The sequence below is a fragment of the Cebus imitator genome, unplaced genomic scaffold (genome assembly GCF_001604975.1).
Source record: "Cebus imitator isolate Cc_AM_T3 unplaced genomic scaffold, Cebus_imitator-1.0 Scaffold4, whole genome shotgun sequence".
Classification (NCBI taxonomy): domain Eukaryota; kingdom Metazoa; phylum Chordata; class Mammalia; order Primates; family Cebidae; genus Cebus; species Cebus imitator.
Window position 1 is genome coordinate 15,066,200 of NW_016107319.1, and position 15,414 is coordinate 15,081,613.

A 15,414-nucleotide genomic window follows, 5' to 3' on the forward strand; every position below is an offset into this window, starting at 1 on the left:
TTTTTTTGAGATGGAGTCTCATTCTGTTGCCCAGGCTAGAGTGAAGTGGCACAATCTCAGTGCCACTGCAACCTCCACCCGCTGAGTTCAAGTGATTCTCCTGCCTCAGTCTCCCAAGTAGCTGGGATTACAGGCCCATGCCACCATGCCCAGCTAATTTTTGTATTTTTAGTAGAAACAGGGTTTCACCATGTTGGTCAGGCTGGTATCAAACTCCTGACCTGATGATCCACCTTTCTCAGCCTCCCAAAGTGCTGGGATTACAGGCATGAGCCACCGCTCTTGCCCGTCTCTGGTTTTTATGGGCCCAGGATGGGGCGTGGTGGGCCAGGGTGGTCTTGGAAAATGCAACATTTGGGTTGGAAGGCAGAAATGCCTGTCGTCACCTAGGTCCATGCGGGTGAAGCCCTAGCCAGGGCCATCCTTTCTCTACCCAGCATTTCCCTTCCCTCTTCCGTTTCATTTAAAGGGACCATGCTCTTCCCTTCCCAGCATTCATGTATCAATAGTATTGATAAACACTAGACAGGTGACAAGGTGAAACTAAATGCACCACAGTTATACAAGAGCAGTGTTTCAACAATGAAGTGCCTGAGACATTAAGGCAAAATTGCTTCACATTTCATTGTTCATTATAAGCAAATATGTTAAAAGATGACTCAATGACTGTTCCTTCACAATTAATATTCTTTAAACTGTACTCTATGAAACAGAAATTGTGAGGTCAGGCCAAGCACACATTAAGTTGACTTGCACATTTGATAAAAGTAAAATAAAAGTAGACTTCCATACCATGGCTCACATTCTGGTTAATTTTAATTCAAATAAAATGTTCCTCAAAGTTTAATTCCAGACACTTAGTTCAGAAATAAAATATTGGAATACCTAAGGTTTTTTCTTTCTGATAAAATGTGTGCAGGCTTAAAGAAAATGAAGATAAGTATATAAAATAGAATATGAAAATGCTTTCACATAGAGTTTTCATCTTTCTGTCTTCAAATGAAGTACCTTATGAATGTATTGGTGTTCATTCTGACCAAAGATGAAGAAATGTTGAATGAAGTGAAAGTAACATGCAATAGACTGAATGTTTGTGTCCCCCCCACCCCGCTCCCCATAATTTATATGCTGAACTTCTCATCCCAGGGTGATGAAATTTGGTGGTAGGGTCTGTGGAGATGATTAGGTCATAAGGATGGAACGCTATTGAACATGATAAGTGCCTGATGTAGTTTGAATGCTTGTGCCCTCCAAATCTCATGCCGAAATGTGATCTCCAGTGCTGAACGTGGAGCCTAGGGGGTGTTGTTTGGGTCATGGGGGAAGATCCCTCATTAATGGCTTGGTGTCCTTCCCATGGTAATGAGTTCACATGTGACCTGGTTGTTAAAGAGCCTGGCACCTCTCCTCTCTCCATCCATCTTTTCCAATGTGATATGCCTGCTCCACCTTCACCTTTGGCATGACTGTAAGCTTCCTGAAGCCCTTGCCAGAAGCAGATGCTGGCACTACACTTTTAAAAAAAAACTTTAAGTTCAGGGGTAAGTGAGCAGGATGTGAAGATTTGTTACGTCATTAAATTTGCATCATGGGGGTTTATAATTCAGCTTATTCTATCACCCAGTATTAAGCTTAGTACCCAATAGCTATTTTTTTGGATCATCTCCATTCTCCCTCCCCCTGCTCTCTGAAAGGTACCAGTATGTGTTGTTCCCCTGTATGTGTCCATGTGTTCTCATCATTTAGCTCCCACTTATAAATGAGAACATGTGGTATTTGGTGTTCTGGCCATGTTAGTCTGTTAAGGATAATGCCTCCAGCTCCATCCATGTCCCTGTAAAAGACATGATCTTATTCTTCTTTATGGCTCCATGGTATAAATGTACCACATTTTCTTTAGCCAGTCTATCATTGATGGACATTAAGTTGATTCTATGCCTTTGCTATTGTGAATAGTGCTGCAATGAATATACTCATGCATGTTTCTTTAAAATAGAATAATTTATATTCCTTTGGTTATATCTCCAATAATGGGATTGCTGGGTTGCATGGTATTTCTGTCTTTAGGTCTTGGAGGAATCGTCACACTATCTTCCACAATGGCTGAACTAATTTACACTCCTACAGTATGTGTTCCTTTTTCTCAACAACCTTGCCAGCATCTGTTATTTTTTGATGTATTAGTAATAGCCATTCTGACCACACCATATCTCTTGTGCAGTCTGAAGAACTATGAGCCAAATATAACTCTTTTCTTTATAAATTACCTAGTCTCAGGTATTCCTTTACAGCAATACAAAATAAACTGGTGCAGTGCCTTTGTGAGAGGCTGGAGAACTAGATAGATCCCATTCCATCACATGAGAATACAAGGAGAAATCGGCCATTTACAGCCCAGAAAAGGCACCAGAACCTGACCACACTGGCACCCTGATCTTGGGCTTTCAGTTTCCAGAACTGTAAAAACTAAATGTTATATGTGAGCCACCCAGTTTATGGTGCTTTGTTACAGCAGCCCAAACTAAGACATAACAACCACCAAGGAACTAACGATAATCATCTTCGAGTTTACAAAACCAAGAATAAACATCAGAGTACTTACTCTATATTTTTTAATGTATTAACTGTGATCTCCTACTCACTTCTAAATAATAATTTATGGTGAGTTAGACAGGACTTTACAGAGTACATTTTATGATATTAAGTAGAATCGTAGACGTTATGATACTGCAGGGTATTTAGAGTCAAATTTATCTTACTCCTGGGAAACTGCCCATTAGAACCTACTTCCTTGGCCACGTTTGACCCAATAGCTGCTAGCTACAGGCTGGCATGCAACTTACATGAAGATCTAGAAAAAGACTACTAACCAATAGAGATGTTTTATCTTAGATAGAGAAGGACTCTACCAAGTCAGATCTCACTCAGGAGTCTGAATACAAGACAAATATAAAGTGTTAATAATAGCTGATGATGAGGACAAAACCCAAGAGATAAAATATGAAACTCAAACTGCAGGGCAGTAAATGTCACCTTAGTTGTTTAAGAAATTGCATTTAATGTCAAATAAAATGATTCTACTCAATTATTTGCATTATCCAGCCCCCAAGATAGCATAATCTTGTCCTCTTCTAGTACATTTTGGGAAGTTTAGTTTTTCTCATGCCTCCATCCAATTCAATCCTCCCCACTGCCAGCTGGCTTCTAACCATTGCTCTCAGCTCACTGGAGATTTGCTGCTGTCCCAGGCTGAAACTACCATTGCCTTTAATCCACCAACACCCTTCACCTAAGGCCATTGCACATAACATATACAACATATTTATTGAGGATAATTAAATTTGCAAATAATATTATAGTGAACATTAAACACCAATATCTCTAGCAATTCATTGGCCATTCACTACCACAAGTTAATTACATTGGCCGTTTTTCTAGGTAAGCCCTGCCTTTTCTCCATTCTATAGGACACATTCTTCTCCAGGCTTATATGCATATGGGTACAAGGCAACAAAGTTAATGAGTAGCTTTTACTTTCATAAATAATTTTTTCTTCAAACGTGGCTTTGTCAGCCTTTAATTTCCCAGATTTTTACCTTATTTTTAAAGTTACTATTTTTAAAATATGTATTGTGTGTACAGGTGTTTGTGTGTGTGTGTGTGTGTGTGTGTGTGTGTGTGTGTGTGTGTGTTTGATGTGAAATGGTAACTGATTTTGGCCTCATTTTCTAGTAAGTAGGGAATGGTAAGCATTCAAATAAACTAAAATGTACCTCCCCCTTCTAAAGGAGACAACTGGTCTCCAGCTCCAGCCTCTCTTGCCAGGTGGGATGCCAACACAATGCCACCAGATATGCTAACTTTTCAAGAGAAGCCAGAGATCTAGTATGTATAAATTTTCTAATTTTAAAAGATCCGTCTACTATTTTAATTTTTTAATACTATGTGAGACAAATAAAACTTGTATGCAGCAGTCTATCCAGCTAGAATAAAACCCTGTCTTCCATCTCAAATTCTAGGGTTTCTCTCTGCTATTGGAGGTGCCAGTAGACAACTCTAAAATTCTGGTTTTAAATATTGTAGTAACACAGTTTGAACCAGCTTAAGAAAGGATAATTTATTAAGTACACTTTTTAAATTATACTTTAAGTTCTGGGGTACATGTGCAGAGCATACAGGTTTGTTACATAGGTATACACATGCCATGGTGGTTTGCTGCACCCATCAAACAGTCATCTACAGTAGGTATTTCTCCTAATCCTAGCCCCCCAACCCCTGACAGGCCCCAGTGTATGATGTTCCTCTCCCTTTGTCCATGTGTTCTCACTGTTCAACTCCCACTTATGAGTGAGAACATATGGTGTTTGGTTTTCTGTTTCTATGTTAGTTTCCTGAGAATGATGGTTTCCAGCTTCATCCATGTCTCTGCAAAGGACATAAACTCATCCTTTTTTATGGATGCATAGTATTCCATGGTTTATATGTGCCACATTTTCTTTATCCAGTCTATCAGTGATGGGCATTTGGGTTGGTTCCAAGTCTTTGCTATTGTGCATAGTGCTGCAAAAAACATACAAGTGCACTTGTCTTTATAATAGAATGATTAATAATTCTTTGGGTATATGCCCACTAATGGGATTGCTGGGTCAAATGCTATTTCTGGGTCTAGGTCCTTGAGGAATTCCCACACTGTCTTCCACAATGGTTGAACTAATCTATACTCCCACCAACAGAGTAAAAACATTTTTACACGTTTTTACACTATTTCTCCATATCCTCTCCAGCATCTGTTGTTTCCTGACTTTTAATGATCACCATTCTAACTAGTAAGAGATGATACCTCATTGTGGTTTTGCTTTATATTTCTCTAATGACCAGTGATGATGAGCTCTTTTTCATATGTTTGTTGGCTGCATAGATGTCTTTTTTTGACAATAATCTTTTTATATCCTTTGCCCACTTTCTGATGGGGTTGCTTGTTTTTATCTTACAATTTGTTTAAGTTCCTTGTAGATTCTGATATTAGCCCTTTGTCAGATGGATAGCTTGCAAAAATTTTTCCCATTCTGTAGGTTGCCTGTTTACTCTGATGATAGTTTCTTTTGCTGTGCAGAAGCTCTTTAGTTTAATTAGATTGCATTTGTCAATTTTAACTTTTGTTACTATTGCTTTTGGTGTTTTAGCCATGAAGTCTTTGCACATGCCTATGTCCTGAATGATATTGCCTAGGTTTTCTTCTAGGGTTTTTATGCTTTTACACTTTACATTTAAGTCTTTAATCCGTCTTGAGTTAATTTTGGTATAAGTTGTAAGGAAGGGGTCCAGTTTCACTTTTCTGCATATGACTAGCCAGTTTTCCCAACACCATTTATTAAATAGGGACTCCTTTCCCCATTTCTTGTTTTTGTCAGGTTTGTCAAAGATCAGATGGCTGTAGATGTCTGGCATCATTTCTGAGGCCTCTGCTCTGTTCCATTGGTCTATATATCTGTTTTGATATCTCATTGTGGTTTTGCTTTGTATTTCTCTACATGCTGTTTTGGTTATGGAGCCTTGTAGTATAGTTTGAAGTTAGGTAGCACGATATCTCCAGTTCTGTTCTTTTTGTTTAGGATTGTCTTGGCTAAATGGAGTCTTTTTTGGTTCCATATAAAATTTAAAGTAGTTTTTCTAATTCTGTGAAGAAAGCCAATGGTAGCATGATGGGGATTTCATTGAATCTATAAGTTATTTAGGGCAGTATGGCCATTTTCGTGATACTGATTCTTCCTACCATGAGCATGGAATGTTTTTCCATTTTTTTGTGTGTGTCCTCTCTTACTTCCTTGAGAAGTAGTTTGTAGTTCTCCTTGAAGAGGTCATTCGCATTCCTTGTAAGTTGTATTCCTAGATATTTCATTCTCTTTGTAACAATTGTGAATGGGAGTTCACTCATGATTTGGCTCTCAAGCCTCAGTAATGGTGGAAGCCCCTCCCCCTACCAAGCTCAAGTATCCCAGGTTGACTTCAGACTGCTGTGCAAGAATTTCAAGCCAGTTGATCTTAGTTTGCTTGGCTCTGTGGGGGTGGGATCCACTGAGCTAGGCCTCTTGCTTCCCTGGCTTCAACCCCCTTTTTCAGGGAGTGACCAGTTCTATCCTGCTGGCATTCCAGGTGCCACTGGGGTATAAAAAAACTTTTGCAGCTAGTTCAGTGTCTGCCCAAATGGCCGTCCAGATTTTTGCTAGAATCCTAGGGCCCCAGTGGTGTAGACACCCAAGGGAATCTCCTGGACTGTGGGTTGAAATGACCATGGGAAAACCATAATATCTGGGCTGGAATGCACCATTCCTCACAGCACAGTCCTTCATGCCTTCCCTTGGCTAGGGGAGGGAGTTCCCCAACCCCTTGCACTTCCTGAGTGAGGCAGTGCTCTACCCTGCTTCTTCTTACCCTCTGTGGGCTGCACCCACTGTCTAACCAGTCCCAATGAGATGAGCCAGGTACCTCAGTTGGAAATGCAGAAATCACTCGCCTTCTGCGTTGATCTCGCTAGAAGCCACAGAACAGAGCTATTTTTATTTGACCATCTTGCCAGCCCTCCCTATTGAGTGCATTTTGTGGGGCCCAAGCTGAGGAATGTGGCTGGATCTTGGGAACATTGGGTCCAGGGACTCAAATCTCATTGGAATTTTCCTGTTGTAATAGCTATATTTCCTGTACAGCTCCTTCATTTCTCTCTCCCCCACCCAGTCTCTCTCTTTCTCTCTCTCTCTTTCTCTCTCTCTTTCATTGATTTGATTTTATTTATGTCTTCTGATGGTGAGGCTGCAGCCATGAATAACTCCCAAGATTTTTGTTTTACAAGATTAGGCTTTTAAAGAGAGCTAGTCACTTCTTTCTTGATATCCAAAATTCTCAGGAAGAACTCTGATTGTCCTGTTCTGGGTTGGGTAACCAAACTTGAACCAATCAAATATGACCAAAATGGGGTAATGCTCAAACAAGTGGGTATGTAATCAGAAGGGGCTGAAATAGTAGAGAATGTTGCACTGAAAAAAAAAAAAGAAAGAAAAAGATGTTGCTATGCAAACAGACATTGCAAACACACAATTATATTCACAGACTTTAGGTAACAGCAGGAAGTTGCCCATAATTAAATGTGCAGCTCTATATACAAGCAACTTAAGTTACAACACTTTAAAAGGATTTATCAGCTTAGAATTAGCAGAGAAAAACTTTCTAAAGGATGAGGAATATGAACTGCTCTCTGAAGTATACTTAAGATTTTGTTTGATTACAGGGAGCCAAAGATCCAAAATGCAAAGCAGAGTCACAAAGCAAGACATTCCATTCAATTCCACAGAACTTTGTCAGAGCCCTGTGCTGTATAAGCAATGGTACAAGAAACCAAGGACCAAAGTTAATCATGAAGAATTAGGCAATTACAGTCATTCTGACTGAACTCTTCTTCGTTAAGCAATGTGCTCAAAGAATGTTAATAGATTTTTGTCAATATTAAGGGAAGTCCGTAGATACATTCTACAGAACATTACACTCTACCCTGACTCTTAAATGTTTTATCAACTTAAAGACATTGAAAGCATGCTCACAAAATCTGCTGAGAACACAAATTTGAGAAGGTTTAAAACTGAATACTTCAAAACTGGAAAATAATAGGTCAAAACCAGCATGATAAAATAAATGTATTAGGAATCAGTGTGAAGTGCTACAATGATGATCAAAAGAAAACTGACTTGGAGTTCAGAATGTGATAGATGTGGCACAAGAGCAATCAAGTGGGGCAAAAAAGCAATCTATGAGCTTCTCTTAATTGCAATGTGGCTATGAGTCAAATTTTTTTTTTTTTTGAAACACAGCCTCACTCTGGCACCCAGGCTGGAGTGCAGTGGCACAATCTCCACTTACTTTAACCACTGCCTCCCAAATTCAAGCAATTCTGCCTCAGCCCCCCAAGTAGCTGGAATTACAGGCACCTACCACTGCACCTGGCTAATTTTTGTATTTTTAGTAGAGATGGGGTTTCGTCATGTTGGCCAGGCTAGTCTCAAACTCCTGACCTCAAGTGATCCACCCACCTTGGCCTCCCAAAGTGCTGGGATGACAGGCATGCACCACCACACTCAGCCAGCTATCTGTCAAACTTCTGGCAGGGCACTAACATATAAGGAGAATGAATATAATTGTTGTGTCCAAAACAAGAGCATTGGTCATATCACTACTCAATATCATTACATCTAGATTATTCTGTTCAACTCTACATACTGCATTTAAGGGATACATTAACAAACACTTTAAAGGAATGAGGACTAGAAAGTAGATGAGTCTAGAAACGATGTCATAAATAATAACTTAATGGGGTCTAGAGAAAAAGGAACCAAACAAAACAAGCTTTCCTGAGAACTTAGACTAATGTTGAGGGTCTCTAGCAGGTGGAACTAGTACCAATTAAAGGAAGTTGACAAGAAGCAGGGTTGGATTCATTTTGGGAAAGAAGTCCGTAATGAATATTGCTATCCTCTAAAAGATGGATTGCCTTTTAAAGCAATGAACTAGACAAATACCTGCCAAAGATGTATGAATTATATTCGTGCCATGAGAAGGAAGTTGGGCTCATTAACCTAATAATTTCTTCCAACATTATGTACTCCATTAGTTTATTTTTCTGTGTATATTTATTTACATGTGTTTATATATAAAGTTTACATGGCTCCGTTAGCCATGCTGAATAAAGAAGGCAGCCAATGTCCTTTGGCTTCAACATATTTGGAGTTTAAAAACTAACATTGACTCAGAGAAGATTTTTGGCAATTTTATTTGGTTCTAAAAACCTCAAATTCAATTTCTCCAGAAAATAGACATAATAATATCAATTCACGGACTACTTACTTAGGTAAGAATGAACTTGGGGATTCAAGTGTAAATATTTTTGCCTGAAGATCAAACCAGAAATTATACCCATGTCTACAACTCATTTCAGGACAAAATGAGTACTACTAAGTATTCTTCCATGAAGCTTTTATCTACAGCTGATGAGAGAGATTCTCCAATAGAAACTCAGTTTGAGTACAGGCTATGTTGCTTACTAGTTATTTTAACTGGGCAAGTCATTAGCCTGAAGCCCAATTTTTCATCTCTAAAGTGAAGCTGTTAATGCAGTAATATCTTCCACATACCTTCTGGGGTACAATGATCAAGTCTGACAATATATGTGAAAATAACTATAAATTGTAAAATATTAACTATTATATGCAGAGGAAAGAGCATATATTCAATTACAAATTTCTGCAGCTTGGATTTCTTACATTGAAATATTTTAATGTTCCACAAAAATCCCAGCTTCCACCTGCAAGGCTTTCTGGCTTTACTACGCAGGGCTACATTTTAAAGATAAAACCATTCCCTAATTATGGTTGCTGGCTACATTATAAAATTAACTGTTTTGCTTTAGTGCAGAGTATAGCAGCTGGTTCAATCTTAATGCTTTTTACTCAGACCACACACTGTGGCATAATATCCTTTCACTTTATTCCAGTGTTTCACATTAATTGTATACTTAAATGTTCTTTACAGTATTTCCGTCTTAAAAAATTTTTTGGAGGTTATGTGAAGCATATCCTAGAACCAGGGGTTACCAAACAATCAGAACCTTCACTTTTCCTAATAAGTCATTCAACAATATTGTAAAAATAAAACTGTTCAACACCAAAGCTGAGATTTTAATTTAAATTATTTATAAAGCAGAAAGGAAGGATTAGGTATTGCTGAAATAAAAAGATTTTGCACTTGCAGCATGTTAAATGATTTTACATGCACAGTATGTTTTTAAAAGTTTACTGATCCCACATTTAGTAATAAACTCCATGGGATGTCTGGCACAAATTCCCCGCCACAACAGTTTATGCCGACCATCTGTGTCTGCAAGAAGCTTCCAGATATTCTGCCACCTGATTCACTGTCCCAACTCTTCTCACTTCTATTCACAGGCTTCTTTTAATTTTCATCATATACTATATCTACCCTGAGAGGAAGAAAATATTACCAAAACAGTACAGTGTTACATATTTCTGAAACCAAAATAAGATGGGAGAACTTTTAACAACCATTCAATTTGTAATGGATTGATTAATCTCTTTTTGTTCAGAGTGAGGCTCTATCAGCAACACCGAATATCACAGAAGGAAGGGTCTCTACATATCGTCTAGTTCACTGCCTTCCTTTGACAGATAAGGAAACTGAGGCTCAGGAGGTCAGAGGCTTGCCTGAGGCCCACAGACTGATGCCAGAGAGCAGCAGGGAGAGTACAGGGTGCAGTGAAACCCCAGTGTGAGCATTTTTCAACACACCATTCAAATTCAGCTGCCCTACATCACTAGTGACTGCCTTGGTTCCAGATCCAAAGAGCTGCCTCTCAATTACCATCTGGCTTCGGAGAGTAGACCTATCTAATAACAAGGAAAAAATGTACAACTAGCTAAAGGCTGTCTGCAAAGGCCTCTTTTCACTTACCCTCAGCACCCAATCTCCCTTCACCCAGTGTCTCCAAACTCTTGATTCCAGAGCAGTGGAAAGCACATGAGCTTTGGAGTCAAGGCTCAGTCTCAAGTCTCAGTTCTGCTAGTCAACTCTCTGCCCTTGGGCATGTTGCCAACCACTCTACACCTCCATTTCCTTCTTTCTAAAGTAGGCTTCACATTCTCACTTGTTAGGGCTCTGTGAGATTTTAATGAGATATTTTTGGAAGCCTGATGTTTAAGTAGTCAGTGGCTTCCTAGAACCACAGGATTGTCATGGGCATTAAGGAAATATCTGATTGAACACCACAAAAGGAGTCCTAAAAAGTCCACCAAGTTTCTCCATGTTTACAGGAGAAACAATTCTGCAATTTTGTATAATCTCACTACTTATTACTCTCTACTCCAGCATTCATTTATCTAAAAAAGCCTATTACATGAAAAAATAACAACCCATTGTAAGACCACTTCTGTAGATAATGATCTCAAAGTAAGAAGAGCAAAGTCAATAAATCTGTTTCCATAGCTTACCTATTTGCTACCTGGATATGGCCAGTCTACTCTTGAGGATCCCCAATTACTTGCAGATTGTTCAAATCTCTCTAGGACCATGAATATGAAAAGGCGAGTCTACAACTTCTCTTTGTAATTTAAATTAAAGTCAAAAACTTCTTCACTATAAATATTTCAGCAACCATGGGTCATTGCTAAGGAAAGTAAATTCAACCTTGACCTGTACTCAAAATAAATCATGTTAAGGTCAGTGAGTACTTACAGGTTGAAGAGGAGCTGAGTGAAAAGAAAATGTTGAGTTTAGAAATACAGTAGCTTCTGCTACACACAGTTTTGCTTGCCATAGTTTCAGTTACCCACAGTCAACCGCAATCCTAAAAGATTATACTGAAAACTCCAGGCCAGGCATGGTGGTGCCACACCTGTAATCCCAGCACTTTGGGAGGCTGAGGCAGGTGGATCACCAGGTCAAGAGATCAAGACCATCCTGGCCAACACAGTGAAACCCCATCTCTACTAAAAGTACAAAAATTAGCTGGGCATGGTGGCACGCACCTGTAGTCCCAGCTACTCAGGAGGCTGAAGCAGGAAAATCGCTTGAATCCGGAAGGCGGAGGTTGCAGTAAGCTGAGATTGCACCACTGTACTCCAGCCTGGGTGATAGAATAAGCAGAATGAGACTCTGTCTCAAAAAAAAAAAAAAAAAAAAAAAAAAAAACCTCCAGAAATAAACAATTCATACGTTTTAAATTGCAAGCTATTTTAAGTAACGTGATGACATCTCAAGCTCTTCTGCTCCATCCCTCCTGGGACTGGAGTCATCCCGTTGACAAGTGTGTCCATGCTGTAGAGGCCACCCACCCGCTAGGCACTCAGCAGCTGTCTCTGTTATCAGATCGACTATTACAGTATCTGAGTGCTGATGTTCACATAATCCTTATTTTAATTAATAATGGCCCCCAAGCACAAGAGTAGTGGTAGTGGCATATTGCTATAATTCTATTTTATTCATAGCTATTGTTAATCTCCCAAGGTGCCTAATTTATAAATCAAACTTTATCATAGCTATGTATGTATAGAAGAAACCATGGTATATATGGGATTTGGTACTATCCATGATTTTAGGCATTCACTGGGGGTCTTGAAACATATCCCCTTGGAAAAGAGGAAACTGCCATAGTCAGTATCTGCTGCACATTGGAAGCCTATTAAACACAGTTGAACACACTTCTAATATTCTGTCATCTTTAACTTTATATAGGTCCTTGGATTTAATGAATAAGATTTTGCCACACTGAAAACTGTGGCAATGGTTGTATCAATTCCAAATTAAATTAGTGCAAACATAGTAAAGATAATTGAGAAGAGAGCTAACTAGCTAATGTATAATTTCATGAAGTGTCAAAAGCAAGCTGACAAGAAAATAGTAATATTAATTGATACCAACTGGCTTCTTAAAACATATCTAGCAGCCCCTCTTGGGATATGTGATTAGTGGGTCACAGTCCACAGATTCATGTGGCATTTGGAGTGAGTCCTGCATCCCTCAACATTCTGGACTGTGAAAAACCCTCAGATGGGGCAATGATCTCACTCAGCGTAAATCATGCCAAGCCTTGGGTAACTCCCCAATCCTGTACTCTCTGGAACAATGCCAGTTCCCAAAAAACTGTGGAGTGTAGCACATTAATGTCTCAGAAGGTGGGAGGTGGGAGGGAGGGTGTAGATTTTCTGTGTTAAAATGTTAATATGATTATATGAGTTTAAATGTTTAAAGGAAGATAATTAGGAATTTACAGGGCAAGTTGATGATTTTCTCTTTTTCTCAATACCTTCTTTAACTAATTGCAAAAGTAATGTCCACTTGGAGATGATAAAGAAACCCAAAGAAGTGCTTGCTTCAGCAGCACATATACTAAAATTGTAACAGTACAGAGAAGATTAGCGTGGTCCCTATGCATAGATGACATGCAAATTTGTGAAGGATTACATTTTTTAACTAAAAATTAAAATAAGGAAAAGCCCAAATAAATGAAATTAAATTCACCAGTAGTCCCCTCCATTCTGAAATGACCATTATAATAATTTATTAGGAATTTGGCAATGTGGAAGTTGAACCAGAACTATAACGACAACACTGGGGGCAAGAGGGAAACTTTGGCTAAGACAGAAGCACAATGATGCTCAGGGCAAGAAGAAAAAGGGTTAAAAATTTTTTTAAAGAAACTTATAAACTTTAAGGATTATTTTGGTGAAAATTAGGTAGAACATTGCAAGGGAAGTGCACATCCTCATTGTCCCTAGACTAGCTCACAGGGGTAGAAGCTGAGATTCACCTTTTTAACTTTAGCACCTACCACACCTGAAAGAAAGAAAGGAACTCCTTGCTATCACTCACCCCAGTCAGACTCTCAGGCAGAACTTGCCTGTGTGAGAAACAGCTTGATTGTACATAAATGAAGCAGAGTCCTTGTGATTTGTCCATTTAATTTCCATTTAATTCATATTCGACACTTTTTTGCTTTCTCAGTCCAGAGCATCTTAATACATGACATATCTGTCCTCAAAGCAGTCCTGTTGTTCTGCTCTCAGGTTCAGATGACATCTCTCCCTTTGAGGTATTGCCCAGAGCCCTCCCGGCAGTTGAATGTTATGTATATCAAATACTTCCTATTTTAAGTCAGAAAAATCACAAACATACTCCACAGTTAGGGAATATTTGTTCAGCTATTTTCCCACAATACAGTAGCATGCGGAGAAAAACAGATAATGGTGGTCAATTTCAGTTCAGCTCACTGCAACGAATATTGATTATGTGTTACATGTCAGCAATGATCCTAGATATGAGTACGTAACAATAAAGACATTCTCCCATCTTGAAAATCTCACAGTCGGAAGAGGGGAGACAGACATAGAAATTATTTTTGTACAATTGTTAAGTGCAAGTGTCTCTGGTACATGAAAGAAAGAAGGATACTTCAATTAACTTTCCTCTACTTATAAAACTTACCCCTCAGTTTGTTTGGTTTGGAATTACTTTTAATTCATTAAGCACCTATTACATATGGCTGGCCTTGTATTAAGCGCTTTGTAGATATTATCACAACTCTAACAACCTTGTGAAATGAATATTACTTTCCATATTCTAAGCTTTATTGAAGCAGGCATAATTGGCAAATTTAAAAATGACATATATTCAAAGCGTACACTGATGTTTTGATATACATATAATGATTACCATAAACAAGTAATATATCCATTACCTCATGTAATTACTTTTTTGTATGTGTAGTGAAAAAACTTAAGATCTATTCTTTTAGCAAATATCAAGTGTATGATACATAATTATTAACTATAATCACCATGGTGTACATTAGGTCTCCAGCACTTATTCATCATAGAACTGTCCATTTGAACCCTTTGACCAACATCTCCCCATTTTCCCTACCCCTAGGTCCCTAGTAACCATCGTTCTTTCTCTGCTTCTATGTACTCAACTTTTTTAGAGTCCACATATAAATGAGGTCATGCAGTATTTTTTCTGTCTCTGGCTTATTTCACTTAGCAGAATGTCTCCCAGATTCATCTATGTTGTCGAAAATGGCAGAATCTCCTTCTTTTTTAAGGCTGAATAATATCACATTTTGTATACATATACACACACACACACACTACAATACAATTTCTTTATCCATTCATCTGTCAATGGACACTTAGGTTGGGTTCAAATCTTAGCCATTGTGACTAAAGCTGCAATGAACATGGAAGCATAGATAACTTTTCAAGGTACTGATTTTATTTCCTTTGGATATATGCCTAGAAGAGGGATTGCTGGATCATATAGTAGTTCTATTTTTAATTTTTTGAGGAATCTCCACACTGTTTTCCAAATTGGTTGTACCAATTTACATTCCCACCAACAGTCTACTAGTGTTCCTTTTGCTCACGTCCTCCTTAACACTTGCTATCTTTCATCTTTTTATAACAGTCCTAAGAGGTGTAAGGGATATCTCACCATAGTTTTGACTTACATTTCCCTGATGATTAGCAAGGCTGAGTACCTTTTTGTATACCTGTTGGCCATTTTTATGTCTTCTTTGGAAAAATGTCTATTCAGATCCTTTACCCATGTTTTAATCAGATTATTTGGCTTTCTGCTGTTGAGTTGTTTAAGTTCCTTATGTGTTTTGGGTGTTAATACCTTATCAGAAATGTGGTTTACAAATATTTTCTCCCAATCTGTAGGTTGCCTTTGCATTTTGTTAACTGTTTCCTTTGATGTGCAAAGCTTTTCAGTCTGATATACTTCCATTTGTTTATTTTTGCTTTTGTTGCCTGTATGATAACCAAAATAACATTCCAAAGCCAATGTCAAGAAGCCTTTCTC

At 38.5% G+C, this 15,414-nt stretch overlaps 1 non-coding gene across 1 annotated transcript; it reads left to right on the forward strand.

The window, feature by feature from the left end:
- The first annotated feature begins 12,918 nt into the window (after nucleotides 1-12,918).
- On the forward strand, nucleotides 12,919-13,025 carry LOC119472225. The gene has a single exon (XR_005201349.1). It is a non-coding gene; the product is annotated as a U6 spliceosomal RNA (small nuclear RNA).
- The last annotated feature ends 2,389 nt before the right edge of the window (nucleotides 13,026-15,414 follow it).